We start from the raw sequence: 13,139 nt of genomic DNA on the forward strand, positions 1-13,139 counted from the left end.
TTATTATCCTAAATGCACATTTAGTAGCTCTGACCTTAGGAGATACTGGTTCCCTTGACCCACATTTCTTGCAGGTTACTTAGGCTGAAAGAAGGAAGAAAGAATGGTGACTCCTAAAGTTAGGACAGCAGAGCAGGTGACGGGCAAGCCGCTTGCCCTCTCCACGGTGAATCACATTACAGCAGAAGGGACGCAGTCAGCTCGGAGAAGAAGGTTGTCATTGAGAAGTGCTGGGACATGTGGTACCCAGTCAGGGAGATAGCATCTGATTTAAGAAAAGGCTCCAGAGCCCTGGCCAGATAGCTCCGTTGGTTGGAGCATCATTCTGATAGACAAAGATTGCTGGTTTGGTCCCCAGTCAGGGCAAATACACAAACAAATGTTTCTGTATCTCTCTCTCTCAAATCAATAAATGAAAAAAAAAATTTTTTTAAGGCACTAGACTATATGGCCATGTCCCACCTAAGCTGGATGACTGCAGGGGGACCTGTTGTGGCTGCTTGTATGTGGGGAGTTCTGCCGCGCTGTGAGTTATCATGAAAACCAACAAAACAGAAGTAACGGTGTGAGGCTGCAGGCACTCACTCCCTGTTGTGACACAGGACAGCAGTCATGTTCCTTTGTGTCTGTGGTTGTTAGGGGCGACTCTGCAGACTTTCTGTACCACCTGACGCTTCCAGATAGCTGAGCAAGCATATCAGGACCCAATCGGATGGGAAACACCCGTGCCTGACATCTAGGACCACACTGTTACTTAATAACCTGGGTTTATAAGGATTCCAAAGAATTCTCCTTTAAATAATAGTTTTCTCCACCTTTCCTGTGCAGAGCATTTCCGGTTGCAGGCTCCATCCCGGGTCAGGACACATATAGGAAGTAGCCAATGAATGCACAGCTAAGTGGAACAACAGATCAGTGTTTCTCTCTCTTTCTCTCTCTTCCTCTCTCTCTTTCTCTAAGTCAATCAATTAACAACAACAAATTTTTTTTTTAAGTATTTCTCTTTGGAAAAAGTAGTATGCTTTCCTGCGGAATGCAAAAAAAAAAAGGCAGTCCGTTCCAACCCCCTCTCCCACTCTCTGCAAGTAAGCCCAGAGTTAAGTTTAATGCTCAATTATATTTCTTGGGGGTTTTTTGTTATATAATCCTGTATATAAAAAGGGAAGTATGCACAAGGATATTCATTGTGAAATTGTTTTTAATGGCTAAAGATTGGAAACAATGTAAATTCCATCAAGAAAGGATTAATAAATTATAGTACAGCCAGTAAATCAAACATTCTGCAGCCATTAAAGAAGTAAGGCAGCTTTGTGCATACTCTCTGGAGATAGTAAGTGAAGAAGTAACATGTGGAACATATACAAATGTGAATGTATTTGCATGCTGTTTACAGATGCATAAAACAATACATACAATATTAGACTAGCACTACAGGCATGTCCATAAACTAGTAAGAATGGTGGTTTCTGGTGAGGCGAACGGGGAAGCTGAGGGCAAGGCAGGAGGAAGGCTATCGTTTTTATGGTGTACCCTTTTCCATTTTGAATTCTGTACCATGACTACATTTTACCTCCTCAGAAAACTGCAGAAACATTTAAACATTTTTAAATGAATTCAGTGTGCACATTCATAGGAAACATTTTACTGAGGCATAGAGTAATTTGCTCTCTCTTTACTGTCAATCAGATTAATTTCAATTCCTGAAGGGCTTTGAGAAGTCTTTGTCTCCCTAGAAATTGTATGCCAATTTTTCCGTGCTCATTTTTCAGGGCAGAAAGATCCATATGGGGCTTTCATTAGATTGTTAAAAGTAACTATGATGATTAAGAGCCAGTGTCCTGTTTCTCTTTGTAAGGCCAGTAGCCACGGCCACCATCTCAGCTGCCTGGCCCATGCAGGTTCACATTAGATTCAGACAGACAGTAATGAAACAATGGAGCCAAGAACTGGTGGGCCATCACCTTTAATCCTAGCTTGCACCCAGCGGGCAAGTAAAAACACACACTGGGCTCCAAAACCCACTCCTTCAGTGCTCACAAAGCTACTGACTTATCCGAGTCTCCTAGAATCAAAGTTTCTAGCTCACCAGCCTTATTCACCTCTGTTCCCCATCTCCTTCTCTCTGCACAAACTGGCTTCTACTTCAGCATTTTGCCATCTTGGCTGCTTCTCCTCTCCTCCACGTGGCCTTTATTGGCTCTCCTCTCTGCTCTCCTCCTAGAATGTAATCCCTCTTCTCTGGAACAATGTGATCTCTCCTTTTAAAACCTTTTGGCGTGAAAGCCCTCCCCCAACACACATTAATATTATCACGCCCATCCCAAGCAAGAAGGGCAACTAATACTATCTCCTGGGCGACGGGCTTCCACGTGGGCAGTGCCGTCTTTAACAAAGTGAGCATAATATATTTTATCTGCCCAACACTCTTCTTCGTTTGTTAACAATTTTACATGGTCTGAAAGCAAAGCAAAGCAATAGCAATAAAGTACCTGGTTCTTTTCTCTGCAGATCACACCCTCTCCCTCCCCCCATCACAGCAGTACGAAAGGTAGTTACTGAGTGCCTGATGGTTTCTGATCAGTTTCCATTGATCTGCAGCTGTTCTACTGTATATATCCTTTTATTGGAAGCTATCTCAAACTCTTTTGAGATGGAGGCTGGGGATAAAGTATAAATAAACCAGACGTTAAAATTAAGAACAAAACTTCAGCCTGACCAGGCGGTGGCGCAGTGGATAGAGCGTTGGACTGGGATGTGGAAGGACCCAGGTTCGAGACCCCGAGGTCGCCAGCTTGAGCGCAGGCTCATCTGGTTTGAGCAAAGCTCACCAGCTTGGACCCAAGGTCGCTGGCTCCAGCAAGGAGTTACTCAGTCTGCTGAAGGCCTGCAGTCAAGGCACATATGAGAAAGCAATCAATGAACAACTAAGGAGTCGCAACGCGCAACGAAAAACTAATGATTGATGCTTCTCATCTCTCCATTCCTGTCTGTCTATCCCTCTCTCTGACTCTCTCTGTCTCTGTAAAACAAAACAAAACAAAAAAAACAACAAAAAACTTCAGCAAGACTAGGATGACACAAGTACAGTAAGACCTTGACCCTGGGAGGAGACAGCTCTGGTTGACTTCACAAGCCAGGGTGCGTGCTGATGCCATGAGAACTGAGTGTCGCTGAGACTGAGTGATAGGGACTGATACATAAATCTGACCTTGGAACCCGCTGCTCCACGTAAACTTTCTGACCAAAGGGAAAGCAACTGTTTATCTTCTGAAGGTGAAAGGCCTCTCTGGATGGAAGAGTCACATTTATCTATTGACATGTGATCTCATTAGAAGCAATCAAGTCTTTCCTAACCTGACATTCATTCTTTGGCTAAGCCAAGAAGCCATATGCTATCTCCCGAGATCCTTATCTCGGCAGCCGACCCTTCTAAGCTACTCAGTTCTATCATTCTGCTGAATATTTTATGCCAAAGAAGCTTGTTTTCTGTACCTCCCAACCTGTCTGCAGGCATGTTTTCAGTTTTAAATGAACAGAGTCAGTCAGAGTCTAGGGGAGACCTCGTAGGAGGCAGACGTGTCTCCGCCCAGACAAGCTCCTTAACATCGTTTGCAACAGTAGTGCTCAGGTTAGAAATTTTGGCATGGAAGCTCAGTTGATTAGAGTGTCAGCCCAGTATGCCAAGGTTGTGGGTTTGATCCCCTGGTCGGGGCAAATACAGAATCAAGAAATGAATGCTTAATAAGTGGAACAATAAATCGATCTCTCTCTCCCCTAACCCCTTCTTCTCTCTCTAAAAATCAATGAATAAATAAAGTAATTTTTGGCAAACAAAATAAACTATTAAGTATTAATTAAGTATTTAATATGGTAAGGTTCTATAATCATCACCTTTACTATGCTTTTTCTCTACCTTTTGAATTCTCCAATCTAGGAATTAGAAGTTGTCTTAAGCTCATCTGTTCCAACATCCCCGATTTCCATCTGAAGACATGGAGGCCTAGAGATATTCAATGTTCAACTTCAAATCACACAGCTATTCGGGGGCGGAACTTGAATTCAGTGCTCATGCTACCAACGGAGTCTGCACAAGGTCTAGAATTGTGCTGATGATGTTAGTGAATGTGGGGTAGGCATCAGGGTTATAAAGGGACACAGAGGAATGAGATCAGTCTCTACTAGCCAGGAGTAGATTAGCTAGTGTGTGTGTGAGTGTGTGTGCGTGCGTGTCTTTAACACCAAAAGAAAAACAGAACATGTTTCTCTAAAATATTAATCATCACGCCCTGGCCGGTTGGCTCAGTGGTAGAGCGTCGGCCTGGCGTGCGGAAGTCCCGGGTTCGATTCCCGGCCAGGGCACACAGGAGAGGCGCCCATCTGTTTCTCCACCCCTCCCCCTCTCCTTCCTCTCTGTCTCTCTCTTCCCCTCCCTCAGCGAGGCTCCATTGGAGCAAAAGATGGCCCGGGTGCTGGGGATGGCTCCTTGGCCTCTGCCCCAGGCGCTAGAGTGGCTCTGGTTGCGACAGAGTGACGCCCTGAATGGGCAGAGCATCGCCCCCTGGTGGGCGTGCCGGGTGGATCCCGGTCGGGCGCATGCGGGAGTGTGTCTGACTGCCTCCCCGTTTCCAGCTTCAGAAAAATACAAAATAAATAAATAAATAAAATAAAATATTAATCATCCTCTCAAGAAACATTTATTGTGTGCTAGATATAGTACAAGGTACAGAAGTGACAAAGATAAATAAGGCATGCTTCTTGCCCTACTTAAAGAAAGTACTACTATATAACTTTGATCTTCCAGATGAGAAAGTGTGTATGAGAGGGTGAGGGGATAGAATTTATGATAAGAACGCATCCAGGGAAGAGAGAGAAATGCAATGCACTAAAAGTAAGTATTCTGATACTTCATAACAATGAATTGATTCTCCCTTAAAGGGAATTTGATCAATATTATGAGATTATCCAAATTAGATACTTGTTAGTGTGGTTCTTTCAAAAGCAGATGATTCTGACTGTGCAAGCTTTTTACTGCAAAATCGCCAATGATGCAATGAGGTTATAGCTGATGTTTATGACCTCACAGATCTGAATATAGGACAGGGGATTGGAGTGAGGAGGGAGGAGTAGAGAGAGTCTTATTTTAAGTTTTATTTATCTGTAGCCTGATTCTTTTAGATTCTAGGTTCCTAGATATTCTGCATGGTTGATGAATGTTCCCACTTTACTCCCACTTTACTTTATTCATTTATTGACTCTTAGAAAGAGAAGAAGAGAGAGAGACAGAGAAACAGAGAGAGAAACATCAATTCACTTTTCCAGTTATTCATGCCATCATTGCTTGATTCTTGTACGTGCCCTGACTGGGGATGGATCCCCAACCTCAGCATGTTGGGGTGACTCTATAACCAACTGAGTCACTTGGCCAGGGCCAAGATCTATAACCTTTTTTTAAAGGTTTTATTTACTGATTTTAGAGAGAGGAGAGAGAGAGCGAGAAGGGAGGGCAGGAGCAGAAAGCATCATCTCATAGTAGTTACTTCTCTTATGTGCCTTGACTGGGCAAGCCTGGGGTTTTGCACCTATGACCTCAGCATTCCAGGTCAATGCTTTATTCGCTGAGCCACCACAGGTAAGGCAGATTTATAATTTTTTTTTTTTTTTTACAGAGACAGAGAGAGAGTCAGAGAGAGGGATAGATAGGGACAGAGAGACAGGAACGGAGAGAGACGAGAAGCATCAATCATTAGTTTTTCGTTGCGACACCTTAGTTGTTCAGTGATTGCTTTCTCATATGTGCCTTGACCGTGGGCCTTCAGCAGACCGAGTAACCCCTTGCTCGAGCCAGTGACCTTGGGTCCAAGCTGGTGAGCTTTGCTCAAACCAGATGAGCCCGCGCTCGGGGTCTCGAACCTGGGTCCTCCGCATCCCAGTCCGACGCTCTATCCACTGCACCACCACCTGGTCAGGCTATAATCTTTTTTTTTATGTAATGTATAAGATTTCTTTATAAACAGCTTGTGAAATGATTACAATTACTAACTTTCAGAGGGAGTGGGGAGACCTGGTAGATCATCTGGTTTACCCCTTCCATTTTATAGCTAAGGAGATGGGTCTGGATAGCAGAAGTGACTCTTTCTGAACTGCTCACAGTTTCTGGCAAAATGCAGGCTTCCTAACACTTGCCTGGTGCTACACGTGTTTTGTAATAGCACACATTCTACTTTGTGTAGAATCCGAACTTCTCTATGGGCTGCTGCCACGAGGGCTGAACTTCCAGTCTTTCAGGCTGTTTGTCCACCTACGAGGAGCTGAGCAATCTGCCTCCACAGCTGAGGAGACCGCCCTGAAACGCAGTCACACACTCTGAAGCCTTTGGTGAAGAGGATTCTGAGGAGCTGCTATGTCCAAGGTCTGTGTCCGTGTGAGGAAAAAGGTATTCACTCAAGAAGACAAACTGCCTGAAGGGCAAGGTTAATCTCTGGGACAAAAACAGCTGCCGGTCAGTGGTAGTCATGCACCTTCCCCTGTCTCGCTGGCACCACGTACTGGAACCCTTGAGTTTCCTGCCCACTAAACTGCGCAGCGCTGGAGGCTGAAAGCCTGCCTATGTTTTCTTTTGTTTGTTTGTTTTTGTTTTAATGTTTATTTTATTGATTTGCGCGCAAGAGAGAGAGAGAGAGAGAGAGAGAGAGAGAGAGAGGAACAACAATCTGCTCCTGTATGTGCCCTCCCTGACAGGGAACCGAACCAGCAACCTCTGTGCTTCAGGCCAATGCTCTAACCAACCGAGCTACCAGGGCCAGGGCAAGCCTGCCTATCTTGCTTACTATATCCACAGCACCAAACACAAGTCTGGCACGCAGCAGGTAACTCAGGAAGTATTTGTTGAATAAATAAAGGAAGGGGAAATGACTGAAGAGCATTGTGTTTTGATCTCAGAATGTGTCGGATATTTGCTGTTGAACGTTTCAACACCTTTCCCTGTACTAAGGATTTTCCTATCTACGGTCAGTAGTAGCTAGCTGCTCAGAGCATTTCTGTTTTATCAAGTAGGATTGAATCTTTCTATCCTAACTAGAGAAATTTAGTTGGAACTGCACACAAACTGAAGCAGCCCACAGGTCTGTAACTTGTCTATCTTGCTTTTATTTTTAAAAAATTATTAATTTTAGAGAGAGCGGAAAGAAGAGAGAGAAAGAGAGAAGCATTGATTTGTTGTTCCACTTATTTATGCCTTCATTGGTTGATTCTTGTATGTGCCCTGACCGGGGATTGAACCCACAACCTTGGTGTATTGGGGTGATGCTCTAACCCAGGCAAGGCCTATCTTGTCTTGCTTACTGTAAGCCCAAAGAACCTGAATAAGAGTCCCCAAACCCTGGGCGTATTGTTCACTCCCATCGACACATCAACTGTATTCCTCTCAACCAGTAATTAACTTTGGTAAGCCTAGAAAACAACTGACTTGTCCTGAACTCCACAGTTTCTGGCAAAAGCCAGGCTTCCTAAATACTTTGCCTGGTGCTACGTATGTTTTCTGAATAGCACAGATAAGTAGTAGCTGTCATAGGTACTACCAGGAGACCAGCAATTCTAAAACCAGAGCTATTGTTGATGAATCTCAGTATGTTGCATCGCAGCACCTTTGACATGGTTTCCAGCTCCTAGCCCACATGTCATCTAGGCCAAGGTCTTCACAATTTGAAGACTGTTGTAATTGGCCCCATTCCTTCCAGGTGGCTCTGGCAGGTTAGAGAGAAGCAATCCGACCACAGTTGCTTCCTGCCAGTCTCTTCTAGTTAGACTTTTCTCTTTTGAGTTCTGACTTGGGAGTTTATCCAGCACATGGTTTTGAAGCCAAACCCAAGTCCATATGACATAATTACTGGTCAGCTGCTACCAAAACAAGACTACAAGGGAAGAAGATAGTATAAACAGCCAGAGGATGCAGACTTTAGCGACAGACACGCAGGGTACTCTGTGCACGAGGAAAATGTCCTAGCAACCACATGCAAAAGAATGAAACTAGATGATTATCTATCAACCATACTCAAAAATTAACTCAAAATGGATTTAAAAACTTGAATGTAAAACCTGAAACCATAAAATACATAGAAGAAAAGATCAATGCTAAGTTTCTGGACATCAGTCTTAGCGATGTTTTTTGGGGATTTAATTCCAACGACAAGGGAAACAAAAGCAAAAATAAACAAATGGGAATACACAAACTAAAAAGTATCTGTACAGCAAAGGAAACAATAAAATGTAAAGGAAACCTACCGAATGAGAAAAGATATTTGCAAGTCATATACCCAGTACACAGTTAATATCCAAAATACATAATGCAAACATCTCAACAACAAAAATAACAAACCTAATCAAAAAATGGGCAAGGAATCTGAATTTCTCCAAAGAAGACACATAGATTGCCATCCGGCACATGAAAAGATGTTCAACATCACTAATTATTAGAGAAATGTAAATCAAAACAACAATGAGATATCACCTCACACCTATTGGAATGGCCATCACTATAAAGACAAGAAATAACAAATGTTCACAATGTTGCAGAGAAAACAGAAGCCTTATACACTGTTGGTGGGATTGTAAATTAGTGCAGCCACTATGGAAAACAGTGTGAAGATTCCTCAAATTACCGTAAGACCCAGCTATTTCTCTTCTGGACATTTATTTGAAGAATATAAAATACTAATTTGAAAAGATTATGCACACCTATGTTCACTGCGGCATTATTTACAACAGTCAAGATATGTAAACAACCTAAATGTCCATCGACAACTAAATGGATAAAGAAATATATACCAGGAATACTACACTGCCATAAAAAAGTGAAGCCTGCTATTTATGACAACATGGAAACATGGATGAATCTTTTTTTTTTTTTACTCAGTGAGAGAAGGGGAGGCACAGACAGATTCCCACATACATTCCCACCAGGATCCACCTGGCAAGTCCACTAGGGGGCAATGCTCTGCCCATCTAGGCCATTGCTCCATTTCTCAGCAACTGAGCTCTTCTTAGCACTTGAGGCAGAGGCCACTGAACCATCCTCAGCTCCCGGGCCAACTCACTCCAATTGAGCCATGGCTGCAGGAGGAGAAGAGCGATAGGAAGAGAGAGAAGTGAGAGGGGGAGGGGTAGAGAAGCAGATGGGCACTTCTCTTGTGTGCCCTGACTGGAAATTGAATCCAGGACATCTACACGCTGGGCTGATGCTCTACCACTGAGCCAACTAGCCAGAATCTTTTTTTTTTTTTTTTTTTTTACAGAGACAGAGAGAGAAAGAGTCAGAGAGAGGGATAGACAAGGACAGACAGGAACGGAGAGATGAGAAGCATCAATCATTAGTTTTTTGTTGCGTGTTGCGACACCTTAGTTGTTCATTGATTGCTTTCTCATATGTGCCTTGACCGTGGGGCTGCAGCAGACTGAGTAACCCCTTTGCTCGAACCAGAGACCTTATGTCCAAGCTGGTGAGCTCTGCTCAAACCAGATGAGCCCGCGCTCAAGCTGGTGACCTCGGGGTCTCGAACCTGGGTCCTCAGCATCCCAGTTCAATGCTCTATACACTGCGCCACCGCCTGGTCAGGCAACATGTATGAATCTTAAAGATATTATACTAGATAAAATAAGTCAGATGGAAAAATACAAACACCTTATAATTTCACTCAGATGTGGGATATAAAAACAAAAACAAATGAATAAGCAGCAACAAAATAAAAAGCAAACTTACAGAGGCAGACAACAGATCAGTGGTTATCAGAGGGGGATGGGGCGGAGGGAGGGCCGAATGGGTAAGAGGGGTCGGCTGTACAGTGATGGGTGGAATGTAGACTTTTGGTGGTGACTGTGCGGTCGTACATACAGATGTTGAATTACAACGTGCACCTGAAACTTATACAATGTTATAAACCAATAGCACCTCAATTTAAAAATATTTTAATTAATTAATTAAGAAAGAGGGAAGGGCCCTGGCCAAGTAGCTTAGTTGATGGTGTGTCCTCCCATTGAGCCAGAGTTGTGGGTTCGATACCCCATCTGGGCATATACAAGAATCAACTAATGAATGCATAAACAAGTGGAACAACAAATTGATGTTTCTTTCTCTCTCTCTAAAATCAACAAAATAAATTTATTTTACAAAAAAGAAGGAATGAAAGATGGTAGAAAACACCCTGGGGCATTGTTCATACGCCAACTCTCAGCTGTCCCTTAAGTGGAGAGGACAGGAGGTGGCAAAGGTGAGAAGAATGTACTTTACTTTGCTTTTAAAATTTTCTTTTCCATTAATTTGAGGGGGTGGGGATGGAGAGACAGAAAGAGAGAGAAGCATCAACTTGCCATTTCACTTAGTTCCATTTAGCTGTGTATTTGGCTTTAAATGAACTTGGAGTAGTCCTGACATTAGCAACCAGCTTCCCTCCCCAGCTCACCTCTGCAGCGGGCTGTTTCCCAGCTCCTCCAAGGTGCCCTCCTCCAAGGTCCCGGCCACAACTCAAGGTTGCTTCTTCTTCCCCTTCAGCCCCTACTTTAGCGGCGACTGCCGCTGTGCTGTGCGGGTGTCTAACCCTGCTGTTACCGGAGTGGGTCAGGAGGCTGGCCATGGAGGTCGAGTTACACAGCTGCTCACTGGCTTGAGTCAGACACGTGACCAGAGAAAAAAAAAGTACGGGTCTGTGCGGACTGGACTGGAGACACAAAAAGCACTTCTTGCCCAAGGACAGATCCCTAAAGCCCAAGGGGAATAGGGCAGTTCAGGCAGTTGCTTGAAAGAGTGCCTTTGGCCAAACTCTGGTTTTTTTTTTCTTCTTTTTAAAAACTTCCTTCATCTTCCTCAACTTGAGAAAATGTCGCTGTCCCGTAGGAGGCAACTTCAATAAGATATGTGGGTATCAGAGAATATGGAAAGCAGAGGGCAGGCTGTCCAAGTGGATGGAAAGGTTACACGGACCAGGGGACCTCATTTTCTCTCTTTTTTTATTGCTTCTGTTGCTACAGAGGCCAGGCTAGGAAGAAGAGAGGCATCAGCTAATACTAGTGAGTCTAGAGAGGGACACCTGTAGAGGCGAAGTTTACAGGTTGATTGGAACAGGTGTAATTAGGATCCAGGGTCCATGACATGAACTGGTGAGCACCTTTGAAAAAGAACCAAGCTTTTATTTTGAAGTTTCTGAAAATTATTTTTAAATAGCAATATGGACATCTGATATGAAATACAAAAGGGTCAGAAGAGTGGGTGGTAAAAACACCAGTCTCTTTTCACTCCTCCCCACTGTTTCTTCTATTGGTCCAGAGCTTGTTTATGTAAATACAAACATATGTCTGCCCCTCTTATTTAGAAACAGTATGCACATGTGCTAGTTCTGCTCCTTGCTTTTTTGGCTTAACATTCAACTGTGTAGATAGTTTCATATTGTAGCTTTAAGTGATTCCACATTCTTCTTAGTGGCTGCCTGCTGCCCCACTGTCTAGGAGTGCCCTGCTTTATTTGTCCATTAAGGGACAATTCCTTGCACAGTGCAAGCACTCAGTAAACATTTAATGCTTACTCACAAATTAATTATATTTTGTACAGCTTGTTCATGTTTTCCCTCATTTCTCCTTTCAGTATCCCAGGTATTTATACAATATACATATATATAAGGTCTACCGGAAAGTTCTGTCCATTTTTGGAATAAAACAAAATACAAATTTTTCTTACAGTCAATAAACTTTATTAAATAATGTAATTGCCATTATTATTAATGTTTCTTGCCAGCGTGAGGGCAATTTGTATATCCTATTTTTGAAAAATGTTTTATCTTTTGATGCGAAAAATGGAACTAGTGCTTGTTTGATATCTTCTTCATTTTTGAATTTTTTGCCCTTCAAATTTTTTTTTTTTTTTTTTTGTATTTTTCTGAAGCTGGAAACGGGGAGAGACAGACAGACTCCCGCATGCGCCCGACCGGGATCCACCCGGCAAGCCCACCAGGGGCGACGCTCTGCCCACCAGGGAGCGATGCTCTGCCCCTCCGGGGCGTCGCTCTGCCGCGACCAGAGCCACTCTAGCACCTGGGGCAGAGGCCAAGGAGCCATCCCCAGCGTCCGGGCCATCTTTGCTCCAATGGAGTCTTGGCTGCGGGAGGGGAAGAGAGAGACAGAGAGGAAGGAGGGGGGGTGGAGAAGCAAATGGGCGCTTCTCCTATGTGCCCTGGCCGGGAATCGAACCCGGGTCCCCCACATGCCAGGCCCACGCTCTACCGCTGAGCCAACCGGCCAGGGCCCCTTCAAAATTTTTTGTAAGGACAAAAACAAGTGATAGTCAGAGGGTGCTAAGTCCGGGGAATATGGTGGACGCGACAGTCATGCTTCTGTAGCATTTCTTCCTTGTTGAAATTCGTAAAAATTACAGTGGCGTAAATGAACTTTATCAGTAGCCATGGGTACACTATCGCTTCACACATAAGACTAACGTGAATCAACTTTGTTTAGTTAATTTGCTACGTCAGTATGTATACATTAAGTGATAAAAATAGAGAGGCACACATGCGCCAAATAAACATGTGCTTACGTGTCGAAATTTGTTGTGATGGAAACGGACAGTACTTTCCGGTGGACCTTATATATTCCCTGGCCAAACAAGTCTGTGTTGTGTACTGATCAAACCTTGCTACCTGGCTTCCAAGGCCCACCTTAATCTAGCAGCTTTCATATAACATTATTTCTCACTATTTTCTAATGTTCCAAGCATGATTGTCAAGAGCAAACATTTATTGCTCACTCACCATGTGCAAACATTTTTGTTTTCTATTTTCTGTCACCCGTGCCTCCATGTCATTGCTTCTAGTGATCCTCCCACCCCGAATTTCCTCCCTGTTCCTGTCTATGCTTCTGAACTTTTATAGCGTATATGGTCCACACTTCCTAGAGAAGCAGATAATTTTTTCTATAATAATTTCAAATAGAAGCTTTTGTACCTGCAAAATTCATTTTTGCTCTGCCTGAAATTTACTGCTCCCAATTCTTCAGGCCTCTCTCCCCCTGATTGGGTTCTTCTTGTCCTCATCTCTGCCTAAATGCATCTTCCTAAGAGAGGCCTTCTTTGACCTAAGTAATTTCCGCTATCTTACCCCAAT

At 43.5% G+C, this 13,139-nt stretch overlaps 1 protein-coding gene across 1 annotated transcript in view; it reads right to left on the reverse strand.

The window, feature by feature from the left end:
- The window catches only part of FAXDC2 (fatty acid hydroxylase domain containing 2), a 30,022-nt gene extending 19,410 nt beyond the window's left edge, over positions 1–10,612 (reverse strand). Inside the window, exon 1 of the mRNA XM_066273096.1 lies at positions 10,455–10,612. The gene's annotated coding sequence lies outside the window, so the exon portion shown is untranslated. The remainder of the gene's footprint in view (positions 1–10,454) is intronic.
- Positions 10,613–13,139: the final 2,527 nt, after the last annotated feature.

The sequence above is a fragment of the Saccopteryx bilineata genome, chromosome 4 (assembly GCF_036850765.1).
Source record: "Saccopteryx bilineata isolate mSacBil1 chromosome 4, mSacBil1_pri_phased_curated, whole genome shotgun sequence".
NCBI lineage: Eukaryota > Metazoa > Chordata > Mammalia > Chiroptera > Emballonuridae > Saccopteryx > Saccopteryx bilineata.